Genomic DNA, 22,498 nt, shown 5'->3' on the forward strand with positions numbered 1-22,498 from the left:
GATATTTTCTTTCCTAGGTTACTACATTCATTGGATTTGAATTGGTTAGAGGCTTTCAGATTGAATTTCCACAATGAAAACAGTAAATGACAAAAATTACTGGAAGAGCCTATGAAGCGAAAATACAGCCAGCTGAGGCAAAAATTAGACATCTTTATACTGAACCTACTCCTACCTGTCCTATAATTTAAGATCCAGTTTTCATATCTACAGCTAGCTACAGCATAAGGTTTATTAAATATTTCAGCTGATGGAAAATGATTAAGCTTTTTGGAATTTCTACAAGGGGGAAAAATAGAGAGTCTTTGTCTGTTGGGTCAAAGATTTTTTGTTTTCTTTTTTGTTGTTGTTTTTTAAATCATCCTCTGCACAGTATTGACAGTAGGTAATACAGTGTAATGCATCAATACACTATAACAAATTTTCTCTGTTTTAAATATCACTCTCATTCATACTGTGATTCAATTTAAAGAATCATTCAAAGATAAATCTAAATAAATAACAAGCTAGCTTTCAGGCAAACAAATGAATTTGCATTGTTTTATATTCATCATAAATATTTCACTTAATTACTGAGGTACTATGTTCAGAAATACAAAACAACATTATAAATTTATTAGCACTGTCCCTGCTGATTTTACAGAAGTTCTGTGGAATGTAAAAGCCAAAAGTAGAAACAGGCTCAAGAGCATAACCGAAAGAGCACACGCTGCATTCAAATGCTAAACTGGATTGACACACTCTGCTTTGCCCTGTGTATTTACAAGAACTAAAGCTTCCTGTCTTGAATCAGGTGTTATCCTATTTATTCTCAAAACCCAAGGTCAACGAAATCCTTTTCCTTCTGTTGATTTTTCCAAACCTAAACATCTGAGTTAGGCTAGTTCAGTATTATCCTGAAAACTATCACAGGAGTTATTTTTCCCCCTCATTGTAAAATTGTTAAAATGTAAAAGGATGTAACAGCATTTTTCAAAGGTTTAGCAAGGTCAGCTATGTGAAGAAAAAATAAAAAGCGCTACCAAAACATAAAAGCTCCAGTACGTAGCATTTATCATCAAAATTATTTAAGTTCTTTAATGGCTCCGAAGGCTATGAAAAATATTTTTAAAATGTAAATATATGGGTCTTTCAGAAGAAGTTATCCTTCTTTGTAAACCACAGTATCACTGGTGATTTATAATTTTCAGAAAATCTTAATCCCACAGGAAATATATGAGAGTTCTTCTTTATTTTTAACCTAATGCTGGCTCTAATATGGAATGCCGTTTTTATTGTTAGCGAAAACTCTATTATTTTTATTTGCTTATAATGAATTAAGATAAAATCTGAAACAGTGCAAGTATGAAACCATTTTAAATACAGATTTTTTTTTCCTCTTTACCTTTGAAACAGCTTGAAATGTAAATAAAATTGTGGCTATCACATTTCCCTAGGGATTAAGTACTCTTACTGTTCAAATGTCATTAATTACCCTTAATGCCGTTATGAACTATTTGGAGATTATCATTATTAAACCGTTAGAGTATTTTTTAATTCGTCCCCAGAAAGCCACAGAGCAACAAGCTGAGCCTATCCTCCCCCCTTTTGTTGAAATAACAATAGCCTGGAGGAATTGTGTCTAAAAAGAAAAAGTCAAGAAACAACAACAGAAAATATTCTGGTTGACTAAATGAGAAGTAGTCAGAAAAGTTTGTGTTTAAACCATTTTCTGTTTCGTAAGCAGAGTATCTGTGTCTGATGCAGCCTGATGCAAGCGGCTAGGTTTCTCTGAGTAGCAGCATAAATCCCTCTAATGCAACTATCTTATCTCTAACATGCCTGTTTTGGCAATACTGGAGAATGTCTAATAACCCCCCCTCACTCCTAAACAAGAGCATCCCCTGCTCGTAACTACAGAGGACAAGAAGGCAAAGTTGTGTGTGTGTGCGTGCACACGCATGTGCAGCTGCACTGCCAGCACATGCCCAGTGCACAGCACTGCTCTTTTCCCCAAGTGCATGCCCAAAATATAGGGTGAGGGTTCAACAGGCAGCTCTTACGATCAGTGAGTGAGTTTTAAAGCAGCTAATACAGAACTTTTAAAAAAAAAAAAAAAAAAAAAGGCCATAAAAAAAGCAACAATAGAAGTTTTGTGGTCCAAAAGAATGAGTCCATGAGTGAATGGTAATGCCCTCACTGACTGCCAAAAACTTCAGTTTGGGGTTTTGAGGATGTTTCATTTCTCCCTAAAATATTCACTGCAACAGAATATAGATATTATATACTGGAATTCTATCAATATATTTCATATTTAAAAGTGCAAACTACATGCCTTTTTTTTTTTTAATCCTTTCCTCCTCTGTTTGCAAGATGATAAACCAATAAGGATTATGGCATAGTTGTTTTTTGAAATGTGTCGCTTGGCTATTTCTGTGAATAACCGTTGAGCTGGGAGGACGAGTCTGCTCCACCACAGAGGTCATGTGCTCCTACTACAGTTCACACACATCTCCTCTTCCAAGACAAATCACAGTGCTTGAATTCATACTTTGAAGCATATATTTTACTTTGTTATTATTACTCAACTTGCATTTTTCATTCAAATACATACCAGCATTTTTACAAACGCGTGTTTTAAAGACTCGAGCAATGACTGGCTACCAGTAAAGTTGCTCACTGCAGTGTTGCCAAACAGAGAAAGGGCTTGAGTACAGCTGAACACAAACTTTTTAAGGACTACCCGAAGAGATGGGAGTGGACTTATCTTCAGCATTTATACAATCCTGGTACTGAAAAACAAGCTACTCGTAAGCTTGAATGCATGCATTAAAAACACACATTCTTACTTGTGCTAGCACATTAGGTAAGGTATTCTGGAGGGTTCATGATCACCTTCTTTAAGCAAATGGATAAGGGGTTTTCTCCAAAGAGACAAGCAGAGGACCTCAGCTTTCTTGGTTTGGGTTTCTAGCTCTCCACACCTCTGCTCTGGAGGAGTTCCCAGCCCACACCTGGAGCACAGTTGGCCAAATTTGGTATTTTAATCAGACAGAGGAGCTGTAAGGCAAAACTGCCTGTGGCCAGCTTAATGAGTTATCCTAAATCATCCAGAAAGGTCACACTCTGGGGCCATCTGTGCTAATAGAGAGGGAGAGGACACCAGAAAAGGGACTGCTGGGGTGAGAGGTGGGGAAAGAGCTGCAGGAGGACCATTGCAAGGAAAAGCGGTCATCACTGGGGGAGAAATATGCAGCAATGAGATGGTGATGGCTGACAGAGGAGATGGGAACAAGCTTTTGTCTGTCCCTTTTCCAGATCCCATCTGCACGTTGCCTCTGCTGAAAGGTAATGCAGTGCTCGGGTCTGTTACGAGTTATTTCAGTGAGGAATGTCTGGCTTTTTATGGTTGTTTTAATTGGTGACAGTACTCACTGCTTAGCATGCTCAATCTGGCACCGATGTTCTCCCATGTCCTGCTCCACAACATCCTGCATGCTCATCCTGCCCTTCTCAGAAGCTGCTGCCCTGCCAGGGTCCCTTCCCTGGTGCTACCTGCTTGGGTCCACATAGCGCCCACCCAGGCCAATGCTGGCACACCTCGCCGGGGACTGATGCTTGTGCTGCCTGTCCAGAGAGCATGGAAAGCTGGTAAGTGAGAAAATCTTTAGAGCATAACTGAATTCAAAAGAACCCTTCTTATTCTTTTGTCCAAACCAGAGACTAACATTTCAGTCCACTCGCTCTTTTGTACATAAAAGATTTTGTATCTGCAGGACACCAGGCTCTGACAAAAGAGACTGTCACACACCTTAGCACAATATTTCTTTCAAGTATCTCAGAGAAATTTTTCTACCAATAACTGGCAACACTTCTAGAAGAAGGCAATTATTGTGTTTCTGTAAATGAGACAAGCAGACTTAGGTACCTTGCCAAAGGACAAAGAGACTAACAGTGGTAATACAGTCAGCATCTCTTGCCCAGCAACTTACACACAATTCTTCCAGCCTAATGGGCAACAAAAGTCTCAGTAGGCTCCAGATCCAGGGCTGGCTCACTTCATTATGCACAGGGCACGTAAAAGAGCCTATGTGATTCACCTGCCTCCTCCCTCTTTTCACGAGACCATCAGCAGCTAAACCCACCAAAGCTCACCAGAGGGCTTGTCTTGTCCCTCTCCATAGAGCAAAGGGAAGAATAACCATGGGCTAATGGACACAAGAGCAACCTCTCTCTTATATGAGCTTCAAAAAGAGGAAGCCACTACCTCTTTACATCTTTCTTTACCACCAGCCCCTCACAGCAGCCTCCTCATTCTTGCATTGATCCCACGTTGGACCACCTCCTTGGGCCACTCCCCATCCCTTTCCCACAAACAGCGCAGTTTTTCAGCCACGCTAGCACACTGCATGGAAAAATTCACATTTTTCTTTCCCAATTTAAGCGTATGCCACAAGCCAAGAGATGCTACCTGGTGGAGGAGATAACGTGCTACCAATCACCCAACCATTTTGGGGCAACAGTTGCTAGAAAAGTAGGTGGAGGCTGAAAGGGAAGCCACCACCTCTTCCAACTTTCTTCCTTCATCCCATGAAGACAGTACAGCTCACAGCCCTCGTCCCTGCTGTATGTTACACTCAAAATCATCCCATGTGTTCTGCTTTGTTGGAGCACGGTAGGTTGCTAACCCCCAGTGTCGGTCATGGAGAAAGGACTTTCCTTTCATCCCTGCAGGCAGTCTTTTGTGAAAAGGCCAGGGAATAATCACAGGACAGCAGTGACTCACTGTTTCTGTCAGTGGAAAGAATCTCTCCTGCCCAGAGCTCCCCTTCTCCCACCTGGCATCGCCACTGAAACCACCACACCGACAAGCAGGGAGGTTACGCAAGGCTGCGAGGTCGGAATATTAACTTACAAAAGTCAGGATCAGTGGGAAAGGGCTGCCAGCTAGGCTGCATCAGCCTCCCTGGCCTGCTAGGAAAAGAGGTCAAGGTTTTCCAAGGTGACTGTCAATTTTGGATGGCCAACTTCATGCATGTTCAAAGAAAAAATATATACATATTTTGGAAAAAATCACTGTCTAGCTTTGGGGAAAAAAAAAAGGTAGATAGATGAGTCTTGTGTCTTTCAAGGTGCTTGTCATTGAGCACCCCAGGAAAAAAAAAATGTCACCTTAAGCTTTAAAAAAAAAATCTCAAGCACTGTGCAAAAAACAACAGAGGAAACCCCATGGGTAAATAACTAGCCAGCGCTCACAAGAGCACAGCTCTCAGGATGCATGTGTGTTTCTACTGCGGGAGAGAGAACAATTGAATTGCAAGAAGCTCTTAAGCAAGTAAAGTAAACATCTTTTGGCAATTTAGTGCTGCACTTTGAAGCCTGGCTATGTCATACAAATGGTGAAATAGCACGGACACCCTTCTGCTGGCTAGTTTGTTTAATATGGTGAGTAGGGAGTTAGGGGAGCGTAGCGCTCTTTTGTGAGCTCACGAGCCAAAGGAGGGAAAGCGTGGAAGGAGCAGGAGAGGGATGTTTAAGCGAGCTATAGCTGCCTGGAGCCTATGGGAAGGGTCCGTGGTGGGAGCCCTGCAGCATCCATGGGGCTGCCACCAGCACCCCAGGGACCGGCCCCGAGCAGCCCCCGCCGCGGGCAGGACGGGGAGAGGTGCGGGGCAAGGGGACGGGGATAATCACATGAGCAGGGTTAATTGCTATAAATATCAAGAATCAAATCAATATGTCAAGATGTGTGTTCCACTTTTCACATGTATGCGGCGTGTAAATGAGAAACGGAGAGAGGGAGGAAGAGCTAGAGAGAAAAAGGAGAGACTACTAAAGAAATAAGCCCCCCTGTACAGACAGCCTGACGCCAGATGGCTTCTTCTAATAAATATTCAACCTTAACTCAGTTCCCATGTAACTTTGTTGTAAAGCTGCCAGCACACCCACACAGATCTGGGCCAGCAAAATGATTACAGTAGTACAAACAAAATAGTGCAATAGAGGAAACAGGCAGACAGGGTCCTGTATACAGAAAGACAGAGCTGTAAAGATGTGAGTTGATGAACCTTTAGATTTAATACTGAGAAACTTAAAATAATGACTTGGGTAGAGGGGAGAAAAACCTTTAGGGGGAAGAAAAAAAAAGACTTTTTTTTTCCTTGCTGTTGCTTTTATTGTTGGGCATACACAGAACATCCTTCTGTTAAGACAGCAAATGAGGCACTATAAATCAGTTGCTATTCTGCATATTTTCTGTATTCAGCTGGAATTCTGATACCTTGCCTAAAAATCATTGTCCAGCTTAAATTTCCCATTGCCCATTCTGCTCTTATGGGGCACAAGTTAAAAGGGAAGATTTTGTGCATGCCATTTGTTATTATTAATTGGGAAAAGAAAGAGATTTGGTATATTTTTCTAAAGAAAACACTGGCTCAGTGCTCAAAATCATGCAATTCAGTTGTGAGAATGTTTTTGCCCCAAGCTCTTTAATTTCAAAATTGGATTATGAGATCTGAATATCAGAACACACCATGTTGGCAACCCCAGAACTATTTAAATAGGACCCTGACCAAATTCACAATCTAGTGCTAGGATTAGGAGGCAGGGGAAGGTAATGAAAAAGGACATGCTTAGCAGACAGCCACCTACTGATGATTTGAAGGAAGAAAAAAAAATCTAGATTACAAAAAATTTAAAAAAAAAAGGGGGGGGATTCTTGGAACCATTTCATTCAGAATATCTCAATTTGTTTTAGAGGCAGGGAAAATGTGCATAGTCAGCTCTAAACTTCTACCTGCAGTTAAGGCAGTTATTTAACAACCATGTAAGTGCTAGTGATTGTTCAGGTAGCTAAAACTATGCATTTACTTTCCTTAGAATACAGCTTCTTGGTGTTATAAGCTAACTTGTAGCGCTCCTAGAAGGACATAATTTTGGATGATACAGAAAAACAAACTGAATCAATAACACAGAATTAAAAAAAAAAAAAGTGATGGTGGGGGGAAGTAGGCTGAACGTCAGAAAATATTTCCTGATTGTGAGCATTTCCCTCTGCAAAGCAGATCGACAAGGAGATGTAGCAGGCTGTAGAGTCAGGCTTTCACCACTTCCCTCGGGAGATTGTCACTGTGGAGGTTTTAAAAACAAAGCTGAACTCAGCACTAGCAAATATGCTGCAGGGAATAACCCTGCATTGGGCAAGAAGTGGACAAGATCAATTAACAGACCTCTTCTATGTCTACTTTCTATTATTTTTGACTGTTAGGAAGAAAACTTTGCTAGAGAACAGCCAAAAGCTCCCCCCCCTCCACTTTTCTGTTAAAAAGAGAGCAGACTACATAACGATGCAAGCTTGTGTTTGAACCTCTCTGTTCATTACAACTGCTAAGTCTCTCCTACCACTTTTGCTCTGCTTGCCCTCGATCCCCACTATTATTGAGAAGTGCTGGAAAGAATTTCCTGGAGAGAAGAAAAAAAAAAAAGAAAGAAAAAGAAAAAAAAAAAAAGAAAGAAACTGATCTGAATCTCTCTTATTTCTGATCTTCCTAGGCTCCTTTGTAATATTCATCTATTCTGAGCAGTGTTTGACACTTCCTTCCCACCCACCCCCATTATAAATCAGCTGTGAATCGCCTCCTTGCGCTCCTTCTCCTCCAGCCCTAAGGCGCACATTACGAGTCTACTCTTCTCCAGAGCACGATAGCATCAAACAAGGGGAGCAGTCGGCCAGCGGCTCGGTGAGCTCCGTGCCTGAAGAAACGTACACCTTTTGTTTGCAGTGAGCAGGATAAAAGTGATGCGATGGAGCTGGACTCGAATCTGTCAGCCCTTGGGAAAACACCGTTGCTGAAGCCGCTAACGACGCGCCTCCTTGGCGCCGCGCACCGCAACACATCAAACGAGGCCTTCATTGACTATGCTGGCTTGAAGTTCGAGTTATCTGTCCTTACCTTAATAAACCAGGCCTACGATGCTGAGAAATCCCCGGATAAGGCTTAGGGGTTCAGGGTCACCACTCAGACTCCTCCAGCACTCAGCTTCGCTCTGCAGACAAAATTGGATCAAAATTAGGGCTAACTTCAACACCAATTTAAATCCTCCCCATGCTCTGTTAAACATATATATATATGTGACTTATATTTAAGGGAATAAAAATGAAATACATGGACATCTTCCCCGTAGAGACCATTTCCCTGTATGCCACAGAGCTGCCCCAAACTACCCTGCTCGATCAGCACATGGGCTTTGGATTTTAGATCTGCTTGATTTAACATGATTTTTATTGGTATTATATGGTTTAGGAAAGGAAAGAGGCAAAGGAAATAGGAAAGAGCGGGGAAATAATTAAATAGCAGAGAGAGGCTGGCTGAAAGAACAGGGTGGAGATGGCAGAGTCTACACGCCTGGCTGTGTTTTCTCTATCTCCACTCCCACCCCCCTCTCCAGAGGGGACGTTGCAGTGGTGGCATGGCCTCGTGGGCTGGCAGGGCTGGAAGCAAGCCTCAGCCCTCCCTGGCTTCTCAGCTAAGCACCAAAATAAATCAAAGCAAGGGAAGAGCAAGAAAGGATGTGAAGTGTGGGCTCCAGGAGCCAGAGAACAAGGACAGAATGCCTGCTGGCACCCAGGATGTAGGGCCGAGAGAAGGAGGGTGTTGCAGCCCACCGCATCCCGCTGCACCACCAGCGAGGGTAAGTCTCGCTGTGAGGACCTGGCCCAGGTCCCTTCCCCTCCAGCTGTGGAGCAGGGAGGTTCTTTTTGCCCTGACCATAAGCGTTGTGGCCGTTCTGGGCTTCTGTCCATACGTTGCAACTCCCATCACATTATCAACGTACTTCCTCAGGGCGGGACATTCGTCTGGTTGGGACATCAGCAAGTCTCACTAACGCAACCAAAGATGAAAAGAGTCAAAGGTGATAACATTGGTTCTATTTAACACGTTTCTTTTTTTTGTAAAGTTCTGTGTTGTCTTAGAAATGCAAGCAATGATTTTGGACGTGAGACCAAGCAGAATGCAGTGTTGATGCTCTCAGCCATTACTTTATAAATTGAATAAGATAGATGTGTTCATTCATATGAACTAATGTAGTTTTTCTTATGAAGGTTTCATATTATACAAATCCATTAGCATATTTACAAATTAATCTTCCCTAAGGAAGAAAAAAGATCAAAGATTTACAGAAGGAAGTGCTTTATTACTTTTAAACTGCCTTTCTTTTTTTTAAGAAAGAAAAAGAAATGAAGGGAAATTATGTTGAACCATAAATGTTTCTTTATGACTACTGTACAGCAGCTTTGTGGGAGATTTAAATTTACTAAAGGGCAAGGGGGACTTTAAGCCATCTATACAAGTTCAGTATTAAAAATATATATACATGACAGGTGCCCATATAAGTTCATGCAGTACAAAATATTCCATAAATGAGCTCATTTATCTGAGTAATTTAAAAAGAGCTTCTGCACAAGGGGAGATATTTAGTATGAATTATAGTCAGTTTACCTTTCATAAGTTTTTTCATCATTTCCCATACCTCCTTTGGTGCTACTGAAAATATCAGTAGTTTTCAAGCATTATATTCAACCTTGCTATTCCCTATTCCCAGGAAAGCCCTACTGGTGAAGTGACTCTATGCTCTCTTCAAGATTCAAGTTTGTAAAGCCCTGTTTGTGTGATTATTCCTTCAACATAAATACCAGATAAAACAAGATCAGGCTAAGAAGTCTTTTAAGAAAATAGTTTGAATAATAGAGTTTTACAGGTAAAGAAAAAACCTGCAGACTCACCCTCATCATTTAGATTCATCTTTGTTGTATAAAAAAAAAATCCCTATTTAGATGTTCAGAATGACTTTGTACTGTGTCTGAAAATACAGAGTAGTGGAGAAAGAAGAAAATGAAATGAGATGCAAAATTTTAATGATTTATTAACAACCACTTTCTGAGACATTTCTAACTACTAAATAGAAACCAAAACACTAAATACATTAAGATCTTCAGAAGGAAAATAAAAAGAGAGAATTGTTGAAAGTTATAAAAGTAACAGAAAATTTCCAGGAAGGGGAGGGTAAAAATATAACAACAAAAACAGCTAAACAAACAAACCAAAAAACCACCTGACAGTTGCAGTGCATTTTAGGTAGAGCTTGTCCTACCTTGGAACAGGAATTTGAATTAGGTGACCTCCAAAACCCCTCTTAGACAGATATTGTGTATTTTTCTGCTGGAACATTTGAAGATCTTTTGCAAAGTACCTCTTCTTTTTTTTTTCTTTTGAATATATATAATATATTCCAATGGAAAACTTCATGTATATTATAAAGACTAAAATTAAAGTGCCATTCATCAATAGAATAATTCTCATTTTCTCATGATCATTACACCCATTCTAGTATAACATTTTCCACTTCTTTGAGCTTCCTGAAAAACTGATGTTATGTTTAAAAGGATCAGTACCTAGATAACCTCCACCTCTCCTCCTCTTCGCTATATGCCTGACAACGAATAAAGCCTTTTCACAGCAGGACAGCTGCAGTTTTACTGTGCTGGAGACAGGGACACAAAGGAGCCAGGGACACAGAGGTCACTGGCAGGCAGCAAATGGTTTCACAGAAAGATGACCCCAGTGAACACACGACTAAGAAAGCAGGTATTTTAAAGCTGTTCCTAAAGCTGTACTTTCACTCTCAACATGCTACGCCAGCTAGTTCCTAGGCTGAAGCCTGCACTAGGAACCAGAATGGACACCTTCTCCTCCTCATCCACTTCCACTCCACCTATGTCCTAGAAGGACACATGCCTCGAGCAAGATTTGAATGAGAAACATTCTTCCTCTACTTGTGAGTTGAGTTTTATTGTAAAGAACCTCCACTTTCTCCTGCTCTCATTCAAGCGTGCTCTCCTCAAATAACCAGGCAGCTTTACTTCTTTACTCTTGCTTTCCAATTTCCTGAAAGCATCAGAGGGAAACTTTCAGGATTTTTTCTCTCAAATAGAAGGGAAACTCAATGTCAATTTTTGTTTTCCTGCAGACACTGCATTTGGCTATCAGCGTGCTCATGATTAGCAAACCATAACTCTTCAACGCTTCCATCTATCCATTTGGGAAATCAGTAAAATATAAGACTACCTAAGCTTCAAGATTATGAGGGTTGGGAAATGTTTCTGAAATGCTTTGAAATCATGGAAAGGTGTGAGGCTGTTCCAATGCCCTTAATGCTTTGTAGTTATACACAATATTTTATTCCAGGATTTAAAGACTCTTATACATCACTAACCCTAACAACTATGGCACTCTTGTGAGGTATTTGTAAACAAGCACCTATATAGAGGGTAATGCTTAGTTCATCATATCTTAGTTTGAAATACTGTTGTCAGATGCAACAATCTGTCATTCATGGCTGAATTCTATGAAGCCTTTTTTGTTGAAAATATTATTGGTAAATCTATTCAGAAGATTAATGCTAATTAGCTTAGGATAGGAGAGTTTCATATTACTTGAAACTTGGCTCACAAAAAGAGAATGGCAAAGAAAAGAGGCATGACTGAGAGCCAATGGGACAGAAGTCAGTGACTGAAGTTCAACTAAAGAAAAAAGAATCAGCAAAATAACCCTTAGGCCAGTACTCTCCTCTCAAACCAAGAGGCATTTAAGGTTAACACCTCATACTTTTCAGGCATTCGGCTCACCAGCCATCTCCGCCTTGTTAAGGATGCTGACTACATTGCAGATGTGAAAGGAAGTTTTACACCACAAGTTTTTCAGGTGAAAAAGTCTGTCATCAATGAAGAAGAATTACAAGTCATTAAACTGGAGTGCACGCTGTGTGTGCCTCTTCAATTCAATATAGGGAATTAAGAAGTCAAATGCCTGTGGCATTAAATATGAATGATGAATGTGAGAAATAAAATAAGTGGAAGAGAAATCTGTGTTTCATTACGTGGGGTATCTGTGCCACTGGCACCTTTTGATTTTGCATGAAAAAAATATCTGTATAAAATCAGAAAGCAAAGAAAATTCAGAGAGCTTATTTATAAGAAAATTCATACCAAATTTTGGTGAGATTTAGAAACACTTTTTTTTTTCCAGTTTGAATCCTATTCTCATAATCTAAAAGACAATAGCATATGACGCTTTATTAACCAGGAATTGAGAAAGGGGGCACCCAGTCTTTCTTCATAACAGATTTCCAAATGAACAGACAGTATTTAAAAGAAAGAATACAAACTTTACAAAAAGAGAAATGTCAGAAGCGACACATTATCTCACTTGAAGGCACGCATCTGACTCCTTCCTACAACATGAAGGATAAACAACATGAGCCACAAAGGTTTCTGTGTGTATCATAAAGCACATTGCATGGGAAACCACATCTCTAACTCTCCGAAGGAAAAGATCTCTTTCATCTCTGATCAAGTTTGGGGTATTATTATTAGTTTACGTGAAAAGCAAATTCACCTCAACATTTTGTAGGATACATTGAAGAATACATCTAGTCAGTAGCCTCACTAAGACATCTAACCTTTAGAGATGCATCAGATAGTTACTGCTGGTCTCCTTCGGAGCTCATGGAAAGAAGGACTCTCCATGGTTCTGCAGATTGATTCTAATCCAGATCAAGATGAATAATGCTCTAGAAAGGCCTGCCTCTCCCCCTTTACCCTCAGAAGGGGAAAAAGGTTGCTGCTATCCGCATCAAGGATTTCTCACTTTTGGAGATTTAATATAAAGGAAAAACTTACCAATTCTCTGAATGTAGTAGAACAACAAAAAAAAAATCTCCACAGAATTGAAAACAATATTGAATTTTTTGAGACACTGAAGATGGTGGGAGGAGGAAGTCCATGAACTGATCACCAATCTTAGAAACAAGACTGAGGTAAAAAGTGAAGGAGTGCTGGGGGCTACTGGAAAGTGAAGATATTAATGAGTGGGGAAAAAAGTATTTTCTTGTCAGTTTGGAGATTGTGAGGTTCTGAGACAAAGCAGTACCCAAACAGTCAAGCATCATTAAACTATGATCCATTTTGTATTATTTACAGATACCTTTGGACATATAATGAAAACAACAACTGCTTTGAGACCTGATAAAGCATCTGCTCCAATGGAGCAAATTTTGAAACTCTTACTTGAATGTAAATTTTTTGGTTGTTCATAAAATGAAGTTCTGTTGATTTTTCACTATAGAAGCATGAATTATGCATATGTATACACACACACATAAATAACATGTGTATGGTATATTTTGGCACATAGTATGTTTTCAGTCCTGTATACTTTCATCCAGATTTTTCTCAACTTGTTTTCAGGCACCAAACAGGAGATGTTTTCATCATGTGATTTCCCATTCGCTATATTTTTATGTGGTAGATCACAACGTGAATGGCATGGATCACATCCCAGTTAGCAGAACTGCAAAAAAGGTGGGGGAACTGGAGCCAGCAATTTGAACTAGAGACTCACTGGTCACAAAGCTTCTGAAACTGGAAGTAAGTGATACGGGAGCTCCTTGAAAACTCTTGATGAACTCTGGCTTTGTGCAGACACCTAGAAAAGGTAGAACATACAAACCAATCTCCCAGACTTCAGTCATCACAACTTGTATATCCTCTGTGCCCATTTATGAATTCAATATTTTGTTGTTGTTGTTTGTTTTTTGGTGGTGTTTTTTTGTTGGTGGTGGTGTTGGTGTTTTTTTAATATTTTTGTTTGTTTGTTTGTTTTACATTTTGCACATGCTTTGTTGTGGGGACTGGGTCACTGGCGCTGGAAATTTTCACAGGCTTCTTTTGCAAAACAGCCATTGTGGGAAAATCACAATTGCCAATCAGCACCATCCACCACATACTGAATGTGGTTACTGGATTAATTCAGGTGGTACAGGGATTTTTGAGATTTTCAGTCTGAATTAATCTATTTGAAATAAGTTTTCTTTCCCCCCAGTGTCACAAACTAAAATGATGCAAGTGCAAAATCTCTGTAGTAAATTAGCGACAAAAGAATAAAACTGTTAAACGAATATATTTTTCATGCTTGAGGGCTGTGTGTTTAACAGTTTTCTAACTATTCATTCATTTATATAAAAATACTTCAGTTATTATCTACTTGAGTTGAAATTAGATATTTAATTGACTGGAGGGAATGAAATCCGCTCACTTTTAAATAAGGCAATGATTTAAAAATATTCCTGTAAAGTGATTTGTAAGACCACACCAGCACTAGTTCTTGGCACACGTCCTTGTCTGTGTATATATTTTAAAAGCATGGTTGTTTTTACAAATGTAGTACTGTGAGAGCTAACTTCTTCAGAAACATGTTTATCTTAATTAGGAAAGTCAACAGACTTCTAATGGGAAGAAATGGGTATTTTTCTCTGTGGTATCTAAAGCATCAAAGGCCTCGTTCTCATGCCAAACCAATCTTCCTTCCTGCCTGCCTTTCAAACCCAGGTGATTGCAGACAGCTGAGCAGACATTTTCCCAAAAGCTTCTATTGACCTGGCTCCAGTCCTTTCCCGTGCTCTGTCTCCTTTTCTATCCGCATGTCACTTCTCTTTCTCTTTCTGTGTATTTGTTGTATTTTTGCCTGAGGAAACCTAGGGATATTCATGGCACTGAGGCAAATAATGTGGAATTAAAAACTAAATTCTTCAGGCCTTATCCTAGCAACAGGACCATCACCATCTGTTCAGAGGACAGGACTGCCATTATCCGCTGCATTCTTTGTACGTACTCCATCACCTGTGAGGGGAAAAACATTGCCCCTTATCCTGGGGTCTTTGTTTAAAAACAAAGTCGTCTGCTTCTTTCTGGTACCAATACATTTCATAAATGTGATATACAGTACATTTAAAGGGATTAGACATCAAGAAAAGCCTTAAAAGCTTTGTTTAAAAAAAAAAAAAAAAACACTAAGGAAGGACATCTGCATGATAAACAACAAAAGCAAATATTGTTTGATTTAAATAAACAGTGGAGATTCATTGGTAAAAGTTCATACAAATTCCTCAGTCTACTACCATTTTCAGTAACACAAGCACTATACGTTTGACTTTGGGATCATTTTACAACAGCAGCAGAATTGTTATTAAGTCTTTCTGAATTTAAACACCTAATTTAAGATCTGCATTCCCCTATGTGCTGTGAAGGCCATTTGTGCTTCTCACCAGCACTTCTCCAGCTAAAGTCCCAAAATACAGCAACAATATCTAAAAAACTACACACCTTTTGTGTGGTAAACTTTGTAAAGTTTATCAGAGAGTTAAAATACTGTATAAATTAAAGTCATCTTTTTCCACTCTTTAGGGAATATGCTCTTTTTTCCTAATTTCTGTCCTCTCTGTACATTTGAATAAGGGAAAGAGTGAATGAGGGAGGTAAGGTAAAAATTATTGAATTTTAAAAAATAAAATCCTGGAAATCAGAGGCAACAATCTTGACCTCACATTATGTTTTCAGTTAAAAATTGTAATTTATAAAATCTGCTTGAGTGGCTGTCTTTGTTGTTTTTACGCCACTTATAAACAAAGCTGCAGTCATACTCATTTCTCTGCACTTACAGACACATTTGTGGTATGTAACTTGGCAACATAAATTGGTAAAATCCGCCTGCTCCTACCAAATCTGTAAAGTCCCATCTTGTGCAGCCACCAGTCTGAAAATCAGGGGTGTCGCGTCCCTCCCTGCCAGGCGGAGAGCAGGGCAGAGTACTGGAGCTGGGGGCAGGTGGGCTTCAGCCTCACCTCCCTCCTCCTCTCCTCAGGATGCCAGCAGCAACTGCCAAGCACAGGAGGAGCAAATTCAGTGCAAACACCGCACATTTGCCCAAATGGATGGGAAGCCATAGCCGTAGTATTGCAACTCCCTCTTCCCTTTGCCATATCTTTCACATCCCCTTTTTCCACAGCCTTTTTCCCCCCATTCCAATTCCATTGCTCATCTTGTTTGCTCCTGCTTTGTTGCAGGCTGGGGTCTGACAAGCAGAAGCTGCTCCCCTAATTAGTGGATCATAGCACTGCCTAATGGGACAAGAGCTGTCCTACATGGGCACTTGACACCACCTGAGCAGAGGCCGGACCAAACACCTCCTCCCTTTCAAGTTAAAACTCATCTCCATTCAGTTCATTTCTCACAAACATTTACATGGATTGAGAATACAGACAGATCCAAGGGAAGAGAAGTAGTAGTGACCTACAATTTAAAAACTGGTTAAAAGTTGCCCTAGGCTACTAATTAGTTGCATTAAGAACTTTCACTCCTTGGTCAGGCAGGGATAATGGTTTGGCTTGGCCAAGTGGATACCCAAATTTAAGGGAGCAAGGCGGGCAAAAACGGAAGTTAAGAAATTCTTCTATCTCAAGGGATTTAGAATAAGTTGTACTTTGGAAAAAAAAAATCAAGTCTCAAGCTGCCATCAACTCATCTGTGAGCATACATGAGTGGAAAGCTTCTGTGGAAGCTGTAGAGGTCAAGCAGGTCCCCTGGTGGACCTCAGCTCCATGTAGAGGCCAGTGCTTTAATTTAGCCTAAGGAGTCAGCTTGCTCCGCATCGAGGTGGCCTCCAATAGGAAGACATAATATGAAACTAACTGTGCTTTTTAGATCTTCTCAAAATGGAAAATCTATCTTGAATTGTACTATTTCAGTTGAATTATCCACAGTTTTGTCAACACCAAAGAAATAATAATAATAAAATTAAGTGTTCAAAGCATTGTTTGGATTTTGGCTTTCTTACCAAAGTACTAAACTTCTCATCTTTACATTCCTCCAATATTTCATAAAAGTAATAAACTGCTGTACATATTTACACAACCTAAATGACGTTGCCTCACTACAGAGAACAAAAATACATATATTAGCATGCACGTACTCCTATCATCATTATGGATCAGACTTTAAAGGAAGAGGAAAGACGGATAAAAGTATTTCACATGGAAAATTGGGGGGGGAGAGAGAGAGGTGGCAGGGGGTGGGTTGTAGAACGTAAATGTACGGTACTGAAAACAAAGGTCGCCTTTCATTAACAAGCTGAGATTTGTAGAAGTGATGAATTGCAATATAAGGTCATAACTAAAGATGCCCACTACAGTCTTCCAGTTTCAAGGAGGAAATTCTTAGTAATTTAAAACAGATAAAGAAATACATTGATTAAAGTATTCTGAGATGAAGGGTAACTTCAATTATTCTCCTAATTTGACAATCTAGTAACCGCATAACAACAATATTTTATGTGATATCAAGGGATTTGATAAAAACTACAAATTGAATTTAATTTTTGAGGACAACAATAGAGCAGTCACAGACTAGCATATTACAAGATTCATCACCCTCGATAGATTAAATAAGCACAGAAGTAAACAAAGGATATCCTGGTGCTGAAGAATAACTGACTCAGTAAGAACAAAGGTTGCAAGGGAGAATGTTAGCAGGTAAAACTGTCTTTCTCCTTATGGATGGATGGATGGATGGCATCAACTGGGTACTGTGAACCTTTATATTCAGTAATTTCTGACTTTTAGAGGTCCTCTTTTCTGTGCCATCTAAATGCATCTCATTTCCTATTTCTAAACACCAACAAATACATTAAAGCATAGAGCTCAACTCTGCACACTCCACAATCCACAGCAAGTCAGCGAAAGGTTTGCACTCCAACTTCATATCTGGATGTGAATAGCTACATCCACTTCCTCTCATCTCGAGTGTAATTTAAGGTAGCACCGCAATAACTACCGAGAGCGTGCCCAAGGTCATCGATAAGTGAACTGAAGTGTCTGCAGGGCTAAAAGTTCGCCCGCCGCAGCGGCGCAGGCTGGCACGATAGGGACCCAGCAGGGCTCTCACCCAGCTCGAAGAGCTCTCTCGCAGCGTAATGCACTTGGGTTCAGCCACTTAAGACATGCTATATCTCAGTTTCACCATTAGTAACACGGATATTAAACATTTGTCTTGATCCTGAGGTACTGCCAGACGTTTATGTTATAGAGGAACATTTCAAAAGCTATAGAGGAGTACAGATGATCGCTGTGACTATCAAACCAATGCTTAGCTGCTGTTGTACTATGTAAGCATAATGATAACAGCGAATAGTAAAGACATTTTAAAAGCTACTTACTACTTCAGCAAGCTGACAGCTTCAGGTTTTGATTCAGGTCTCCATGCCCCCAGCCAATCATTAAGAGAAAAGAAGGGTTGGGGGGGGAATGGAAACCTCTTTTTGTCATATAGTGTTTCTTCAGACAGACTTTATAGTCCTGCAGATTAATAGAGCTCATAAACAGTGGGATGAAGAGGCAAACAAAGGTAAAACTATTAATGGGGGAACTCGTTGCACTGAGGAGACCACAAGGACCAAGTGCGGTTGCAGCTGACGGGGCAGAAGCCCCAGAGCACGGGGCGGCAGCAGCGGAGCAGTGCCGGGCATCACAGAGGTAGGCAGCCCGACGAGCGGGCGCTGCGGCCGCGTTACCCAGCCACAGCCCGGCAGAAATCGCTTCTGTTGCTACTGCTAATGATGAATACCATATGCTTGGCTCTTGCTGTTATAAAGTGAGTTACATTGCTATTGCCGATGAGTGAATCAACTCTTTTCTTTCATTAAAATGTAGAGGTTTATGCCCATGTAAATTTCCTCAGAACTTGTACGTGGACAATAATGTTGTAAAGCTGAAATATCCTCCAACGGTATCTTTTTCACTTATCTTATTGCCTTGTTCCATTCAGTTACAGTGTCTACTCCTCTCTCCTCTGCTCCCAGACAATAATCCTTAAACAAAGGAAGAGAGAGCATTAGTGTAATCATTCAGATCTTATTTTTTTTCCTTCCTTTACTTTGAACCAGTTCAATTCACTATAGTTAGAAATAAAATGTGATTAGTTACGTGAATTTGGGGAAATATTTTTAGACGGAGAAAAAGGCTTTTGAGGTTCACATCTAATTTTATTCAGCCTTCCTGTACTACCCCTCCCACTATCAGGAGAATCAGTTTCATTCAAGTCGTTTTGGCCACCATTTATTAGTTTGTCAGTGGAAATGAACCTAATGGATCCTCTTATTTTCGTGTACAGCTTCACAACAAAGCATCTTATTTTGAGGTTCCACTACAGGGGATCAAATCAACAGACATGCAGTTAATGTAATTAGCATGCATCCTGCAGGTCTATCTGCTCAAAACTGTAGGAAAGTTTTGAAGTTTCCCTATTTAAAACTATTGCCTTCACAATTATATACTCTGAGCAGCTATGAAACGGTAAAAGATCTTTTTTTAATATCTTCATTTTTTAACATATTTTTCAATCAATATTTCCCTTCATTTCATAAGTGTTCATTACATTGTATAAGTACATATTTACTTTAGCATATATGTAAATACTGTAACAGGTTCTAGCTGCTGCATGGACACTAAAACACAACAGCAGAGCTGATTTAAGAGTTTGCTGTGCCTGCCGCTGCTTCTGGGGTTTCAGTAAGTACAGGTTTACCAGGCTGCTGTCAAGTGAAGCAAAACTCCCAGGGAGCAGTGTCAGTGCAGGTAGGACAGTGACACTACTGAACACCACTAAAGACCCCTTCTTCATTCTCCTGACAAAAGAAATCCACATATTGTTTCAAAGCCTGCTATAAAAAGAAAACAGGAAAAAAAAAAAAGACTGGCAGTGGGCCCTTAACACAGAGACAACCCATTCCAGCACCTCTCTCCATTTATTTTATGCCAAAATGATTTCCTATCCACCTGTTCATAAAAAAAGATAGAGCTAAAAGTATCCAGTCCTTGTGAATTGGTCACGGGGAACACAAATACCTTGGCACTCAGCCTGTAGGGAAAAAAAAAAAAGGAAAAAAAACACACAATATATTACTTCCGTCATACATGTAAGAACTACAGGGGACCATTTTCATACACTTGAATAGGCCACTGTTAGTGATCAGCAGTTATTTGGCCAAATTAACCCCAGGTCTACCTCCAAAATGATTATGATTACATATTATAATTAACGATGACACTAAGGATATTAGGCTCAGAGGGGAGTTTTGTTTATTGAATGAATGGTAGATTCATTCTATTCAAAAGGTAGGTGTTCATGGCACACTTTTGGCTTATACATCTACACGAAGCCCTTCAAGTAATCTCCTGGCTGATGGCAATTTTGGAGGAACGGGAAGAGAAGGAGGTCCCTTATGGATTTTAATCTTCTTTCCCCTCTTATGGAATGAAATTATCCCAGCACTTTTTGGTCAAAGTCTGGTCTACCATTTTAGTTAAATTTATCTGAGCAGTCGTCACAAAGCCTAAACCAGAGTAAGAGGTTGGCAAGCATAGTGTTGATGTCTACAGAGAGCAGGGAATATCTTCAGCAGGTATTTAAGATACATGTATGTGCTGTAGTAAAACATTTGAGGTTTTATGCGCAAACTTGGGGCAGGGGGAGGGAGGCAGGTTCCTAAATTGCCAGACCAAATCCAAGCCCTGAACCAAAGTTTAGGGGTCACAGTGACTACAGATCTAAATCTTGCCTGTCACCAGCCACTACCTAAAATAAACCATCACGTGAAGTCACATTCCGTGAGGTTAAGGAATTCTGAAATTTGGCTCCAGTTTTAAAACTTCACTACAAACACTTTCTTTTCCTTCTCCAGCCCACTTACCCACCCCACCCCCCAAACACTAAGAGCAGTTTGAAAACCTGTGGGTTTGGAGCTCAATCAGCAAACAGCCCTGCATGCAGTGCTGGCTCCACATCTAAACCAGCATTGCTCCAACAGAGAGGCAATACATGTCACTCTAAGAGGTTGCAGCAGCAACCTCTAGAAGCCTGAAATATGACAAGGTTTCACTAATCAACTTCTCTTCCATTTGTGTTCAAAAGCTCCAAATGGAGAAATATTATAACAAGAAACTAGGATGTGGCTAACACAATCCTGGACAGACCATTCAAAGCGGAAGTTTTGAATAGGTTGCTCCCTCTTTATCAGAAAAGAGAAGCAAGTCAACACAGACGTGTCCTCCCAGGTAACCTCCCTAATTCTAGAAGAAATCTTCCTCGAGACCCACCCCTCCATTATTACAGATTTTCCCGAGTTATATCTTCGCTGTATAGAAACAGGCAAACGAGTCTGTCACCACAGCACAAAAGTTATTAAACTAATGTACTTTAGAGTACACGACTCACCTGTCGATAGCTTGACAGGGTGCATTATTACATGTGTCAGGCGTGACCTTCAACACTAGATCTACGAAGAGATTTGTGTACATTTTTGGAGGGAACAACAACCAGACCCAAGCCATTTATTTATTTAATTTTAAATTAATTGCTCTCCATAGGTAACTTTAGAAGAGTAACAACTTGTTCTAATGCCAAGTGAGAACAGATTAAAAGTGCTTTATTCAAAGCCTTCAGTTACAAACCTGAACACTGTCAAATCAACATTTCACAGTTGCCAAGAGTGCTATTTGCCACTAAGAGAAGTTTGGCCTATGAAAGATATGCCCTTCACCATCAACTGAAGAACTAGTAATGATAATTGCTTTATTCTTTATGCTATTGTAGCAGTATAAGTCGCAAATGAAAGAAAAAAAAGTGGAAAAAAAGCTAATGCTAGACTGCAGTAAAAAAAAAAATTAATTTTCTTTGTCTTTTTGTATTTACTTTTACACTCATACAGTACTTGAAATACACAAAAAAAATTGTGAGGTTTATGAGACAAAATACAAGCCCTACTAGGAGTTATTTGTTCTTTAGTTTCTCTTTCATTCTTATAAAAGCATTGCATTGTATAAATACATTATAGATATTTTATTTATAGCCCTCCTATCTAGTCAAAAATAAAACCAGCATAATTAGTTTACTTAGCCAATGTTTCCATTGCTAAGATTTATCCACCTGTAGTTTTAAAAACAGTAACTACTTGACAGAGTATATTGATGTGCTTTAATCACTGCTGAACATTTCCTGTCTATTTGTAGGCACTCAGAGAAACCCAAGGGGCATAATTTACAAGAGTCCAAACTGAAGTCGTTTGACAGGATGTCACTGGGAATAATCCTAGAATTATGAGTGCAAAAACAGGATATTCAATAACGCAAACCAGTCCAATCCTGGCAGTTTAGCCATTCCTGTATAACCAGATGAACCATAGTGGTAACCTTTTACCAACTTGGCATAGTTAAAATGAATTACTTAGGAATTATTCTTGGAAACGTCAAATATTACTAATCTCCAGATGAAGCATGTAGACAGGTTTGAAACAAGAGAGGAGGAGAGAAGAACCACTTATGTTCCTGAGTTTCCCCATTTCTCAAAAGATTGGTTTCCAAAGCTATCTGAAAATGCATTTTTATTTTCTAGTTTGGAGTTATTTCCAAAATAATAAAAATAATAAGCAGTTTTCTTCGGTGTTTTTACCTCACAGAGGAATGGAAGCAGTGGTACATATCGAAAGAGATCGCCAACTCCAAGCCCAGGAGCTGCAGATGACCATTTACATCAAGACAATTGTGTATTACTTTACCTGGATAGAAGCAAAAG

At 39.8% G+C, this 22,498-nt stretch overlaps 1 protein-coding gene across 2 annotated transcripts in view; it reads right to left on the bottom strand.

Annotated features, from left to right (window-relative positions):
• The window catches only part of LOC310901253 (uncharacterized protein), a 115,154-nt gene that overhangs the window by 33,194 nt on the left and 59,462 nt on the right, over positions 1 to 22,498 (bottom strand). For both annotated transcript variants that reach the window (XR_014585689.1, XM_083840542.1), the window contains exons 2-3: positions 13,440 to 13,523; positions 7,932 to 8,025 (exon numbers count right to left, since the gene is read on the bottom strand). The gene's annotated coding sequence lies outside the window, so the exon portion shown is untranslated. The remainder of the gene's footprint in view (positions 1 to 7,931; positions 8,026 to 13,439; positions 13,524 to 22,498) is intronic.

Source organism: Anser anser (assembly GCF_964211835.1).
Source record: "Anser anser genome assembly, chromosome: 6".
Lineage (NCBI taxonomy): Eukaryota > Metazoa > Chordata > Aves > Anseriformes > Anatidae > Anser > Anser anser.